The sequence below is a fragment of the Hevea brasiliensis genome, chromosome 10, assembly GCF_030052815.1.
Source record: "Hevea brasiliensis isolate MT/VB/25A 57/8 chromosome 10, ASM3005281v1, whole genome shotgun sequence".
NCBI lineage: Eukaryota > Viridiplantae > Streptophyta > Magnoliopsida > Malpighiales > Euphorbiaceae > Hevea > Hevea brasiliensis.
Genome location: NC_079502.1, coordinates 45,802,826 through 45,807,479, shown reverse-complemented (window position 1 = coordinate 45,807,479; position 4,654 = coordinate 45,802,826). Strand labels below are relative to the sequence as shown.

At 35.6% G+C, this 4,654-nt stretch overlaps 1 non-coding gene across 1 annotated transcript; it reads left to right on the top strand.

The window, feature by feature from the left end:
- The first annotated feature begins 255 nt into the window (after positions 1-255).
- LOC131169930 (small nucleolar RNA R71) lies at positions 256-362 on the top strand. The gene has a single exon (XR_009140875.1). It is a non-coding gene; the product is annotated as a small nucleolar RNA R71 (small nucleolar RNA).
- Positions 363-4,654: the final 4,292 nt, after the last annotated feature.

The window sequence follows — 4,654 nt, the reverse complement described above, 5'->3', positions numbered from 1 at the left end:
GCCAATTGCCTCACTAAAGAAGTTAAATCAGAAATCTATTTCTCAAGGTTAGATGTGCTTACCTCATTAACTTTCATCGGTATGTGATCCATTCTAATTCCAAATTGCTGAGAATTTGTTGCCATGTTAGCAATCAGCCTCCTTGCTTCTTCTAGTGTCTTGTCAACCAAAGCTCCTCCACTAGTAGCATCTATCATACTGCGGTCCATTGGTAGAAGTCCCTCATAGAAATGCTAAATCAAAAGATGCTCACTTATTTGATGATGGGGACAGCTTGCACACAGTTTCTTAAATCTCTCCCAATACTCATACAAGCTCTCTCCATTGTATTGCCGAATGCCATAAATTTCTTTTCTTATGTTGGCAGCATGGGAAGTAGGAAAATACTTCTCCAAAAATATCTGCTTCATCCCATTCCATGAGTTGACTGATCCAGAAGGAAGGTAATACAACCAATCCTTAGCTATTCCTTCTAGTGAGAAAGGGAAAGCCCGAAGCTTGATCTAATCCTCTAAAACTACTTGAGGTTTTATGCTGGAACACACAACATGAAATTCTTTTAAATGCTTATGTGGATCCTCACCTGCAAGACCATGAAACTTAGGTAACAAATGGATTAATCTAGATTTCAACTCAAAAGCAACATTTAAAGTAAGGTACTGAATACACAAAGGCTATTAGTTTAGATCAGAAGCAGCCAACTCTTTCAAAGTCATAGCAGCCATGGTTTCATTTTCAGAATTTGAATCCAAATCCAAATCCAAACTTAACTCCCTTGGAGATTGGACTCCTTTAGATGTACTCGGAATCTGCTTAGCCAATTTTCTCAACTGTTTAGCTATTTTTTTCTACTTCTGGATCAAAGATCAACTCACCAGATTGAGAAGTTCTTGTCATATACAAAAAAAAAATTATCAAAGTAAAAATAAAAAAAATGCCTCAAAACCCTAGAAAACAATGGAATTTGGCCTCAAAAGGGTGGGGCCAAAGAATCCAATGGATTCATTGGTCTTGATTAGAATGCCATTTCCTTCAAAATAGGTATGAGCCGCCTTCCAAATTCAACCAAAATTCTTGATGAATAGTAACACTGTAAATTTTTTTTTTCGAAAACCTAAAAATAGCAACAACTCACAAATAAAATTAATAACAGAATATCCTAACGCCAAAAACACAAAATCCAATAAATTTTAGCCCCCGGCAACAATGCCAAAATTCTTGATAGCTATCGAATCCACCAGAAATTAAATTAACTGAAATAACCAATTATGAAATATTTTCTGAGTAAGTAGTAAAACCAGGTCGAACCCTAGAGATTGAATTATTAAATTTTTTGCACTTGTGTAATGGAAAAAGAAATAAAGGTTGGGGGGGGGGGTAATTCGCAATCTAAAGAAGAAATCAAAAATAAAAAATTAAGAATTAAAATTAAATATGAAACTCTCAAACTAAACAAACTTCAGTCCAAGCTAATTCGCATTCCAATGCATTAATTCGATCATAGACAAAAGAAATACCATTATTTCTTATTGAATACTTAACGTAGATTTACCAAACAGCGAGGTAAAATCCCTAACTTCCCTATACTCATCAATTCGAGCCTAGCACTCTTGTTGACTCTAATTATTAGCTGAATTGGTATTAAGAAATCCTCATCAAATTAAAAACTGCTTTCATCAAATTAATAACTACTTTAAGAATAGGAAATAGTTAAGCTGAACAATAATTTATGAAGCATAAATCATTTAATTCACCTTATTATTTCCTTAGGTTATTATCAAAAACTAGGATCATAATCAGTAAAACCCAATTACTACTCATGTTCAATCTTACACAACAATTACAGATTATGAAGATGAACTAGCAATTGACCACATCAAACAATTAACTAATAGGCCTTTTTAGCAAATCATTCAATAGATCAAAGACAATGAAATCAGAAAATAATAGATATTCAAAAAGATATAAATTAAATTAAGAACCTGATCTCACAAATCAAGCAAAAGAACTTGAATCCCTTAAACTGAATTAAGAACTTAGCCACTCATATTTATGGCTTACAGAAAAAAAAATTGAAGAAATCTAGAATGTGAATGGAGAACGAAAGTCTGATCCTCTGTGTTGGTTGTTGCCTCTTCTATTTATAATAAATGGCCTAGGGTTAGGTTTAAGAGTTTTTTTCTCTATCAAAAATTGCAACTGGAGCAAAATCAAGAAACTGATTGTTGACGGATACACAGCTCGTGTATCACTACATGGCCCAGGGCCGTGTAACTTACTAGAGCTGAGTGAGTATGTCTTACATTGGCATAGAAGGTTACAATGGTCTCCAGGATTTACATGAGTCAAGTTACACGGCCGGTGTACTTTGTCTCTTCCTCGGTTCTCTGGATTTCTTCTGGCAGAATGTTACACGGGTCCATGGTTGTGCTTACACGACCTGTGTACTTTGTTTCAACAACACTTCTCAATCCTTCGACCTTTCCAAGCTTCCTTCCACACTTTTATGCTCTGGGACTTTATCAAAACCCTAAAAAATACAGCAAGAGTCAAATTAATGCATATGCTAAAAATTTCTCCATTTAACAAAATTATTTCAACAATTCTCTAAACATATGCCAAACAGATAATTATACTTTAATCAACTGAATTAGGCATAAAGATACCCTAGAAACACTAAATGTGATGGGAGTAAAATTAATAAATTATGCACTTATCACATTGTCATTTAACCCTTCTTCAAAACTGCGGCACCTGTCAACCTCTGTAGGCACAATCTGTAACACCCTCCCGGTAGCAACTCCGTACATTCTACTGTTCCGGTGACCGGTGTCCGTCCGGACAGCTAGAACGTCCGGAAAAATATTTAAACTAAAGTCAAGAACCAAAATTAACTCAAATATTAATAAGAAAAATTTAGGAAAAATTTTAGAAATAAAATACAACCAAGTCAAATGAGTCGGTGCCCAAGCGATGGGTAACCCAGAGGGAAGTTGCGGTTCTCGCAACGAGGAGCCCTAGACCCGGGTAAAAATTCATAAAATAATTTTTGGGACTCCAGAGAAGGGTCATTGAGGTTCCTATGGCATTAGAATGCCAAGAAAATATTTAGAAAATTTTTTCAATCGGTACAGACAATTTTGACCCGTTAAGCCAAACGGAGGGCATTTTGGTCATTTCGCCTTCAGAGGTGATTTTTGGCCGACTTGTCCAGTTAAGTAAATAATTAATATGACATAAAATATGAAGAAACATTACCAAAAATTAAATAGAAATTGAGTAGTGATGAAAAGAAAAGAAAATGAGGAAAAATGCTCATTTATGACATATGATGATGTCATCTAAAAAGCCACCACCAATCACATGTAAACAACCCTTTAATTAATCAATAAAAGAGACAAAGAAAGACCAAAAAAAATTCTTCTCTTCTTCTTCTTCATCCTAAAAAGCGTGACCTCTCCCCATCTCCCTCCATTGATTTCCAATCCAAAGCTCCATTTCCCTCTCCATTTCACCCTAAAACCCTAGAGACCTTTCACAAAAATTTGTCCTTGCACCTTGCAAAACCTTTTGGCAGCCAAGAAGAAGAAAGAAAGTGAAGTGTGGGGCTTGGAAAAATCTGCCTATAAGAGGTTAGTGCACCTATCTACTTAAAACTCTTTAATTTCATGATTAGGGACTTGAATTTAGTAAGGAATTGTAACTAAAATGAATAAAAACTATGTGTATGTATGCCATAAATTTCGGCTACCCTAAGGAAGGAACAAAGGTGGAGTGTTTTTGATGGTTTTAATGGACTTAGAATGAATTAAAGATTATGCTTAAGGTGTATATACACATATATAATGAATGAAAGTGTTTAACTAGGTGTATGGGTGAATTGAAATGGAAACTAGGGTTTTGAGAAGTGAAAATTTGACTTGGCTTAGGAAATTTTTAGAGAACATTTTAATGGTCAATTAGTGACCATTTTAGGTAAGTTGACCACAATTTGGACTGAAATATAGCATGGCAAAGGGAATGTGAAGGCTGCCTAGGGACAGCAGCAGGGTGACTGAAATTTCAGTCCACTTGAACTGCCATATCTTGGGCTGTGCTGGTCCAATTGGTGTTTGGCCAATTGGACATAAAACTAGGCTTATAATGGCACATTTTTTCTGAAGAAACCATGCCCAAAAGACCAAAGCAAGAGGACCAAAAGTTGGCCCCAATCCGGATACCCTGCAACAGCACCTGCAGAAATGACCAAATAAACAGTAACTGTTCATTTGGCCATAACTCACTGTAGATATGGTCAATTGACCTGAAATTTTTACAGCAACAAGTTAAGACATAGAAAAACAACTTTCATGAAGGAACCTACCCCAAATTATGGCCAGAACCTATTCAAATATGCAATCACAGTCACTGTTCATGTTACTGTAGATATGGTAATTTCTGCAGAATGGAAATCCGGCCAGCTGTGGTTTTTGGACCATATCTGGAGCTACAAAACTCCAAATGGAGTGATTCAAAAAAGGAAATTCAACTAGACAAAATAAGGAACAACTTTCATGTTTACCATTTCCTCAAATTCCCACAGAAACAGTGCCCAATGGAATAGTAAATTTGGGCTACAAAAACTGAAAATTCTGCTTCCCTTGGTTTAAACTTG